Below are 358 nucleotides of genomic sequence, written 5' to 3' on the forward strand. Positions count from 1 at the left end.
TGATGTCACTGACTTGTAGGTGACGTTTGTGTCTTTGTAGCTGAGGAAACACAGGCTCCAGCTCAAGCCAAACAACTTGTTTTCTGTCCTCAGCTCACAGCAGACTGTCCTGTCTACACTGGAGTAATATCATTCAGGTTGGAAATCACCTAATGTGAATGAATTAAAGTTTCATTTTTTATCTAACATGAAAAAGACGATGTGATCTGATGAGCCAGTCAACAAAGCATGTAAAGGAGGTGCAGATGTTAAAGGAAGCTGTGAAGCTGAGTTTATTTCTGGTGTTGATAAGCAGTGGCTTGGCTTACTTCTTCTCAGACTCTAGTTGCAGAGTAGTAACTACACCACAATGGCATCT

This window comes from Seriola lalandi, unplaced genomic scaffold, assembly GCF_002814215.2.
Source record: "Seriola lalandi dorsalis isolate HSWRI2012SDOR001 ecotype SW California unplaced genomic scaffold, Sedor1 jcf7180002054972, whole genome shotgun sequence".
Lineage (NCBI taxonomy): Eukaryota > Metazoa > Chordata > Actinopteri > Carangiformes > Carangidae > Seriola > Seriola lalandi.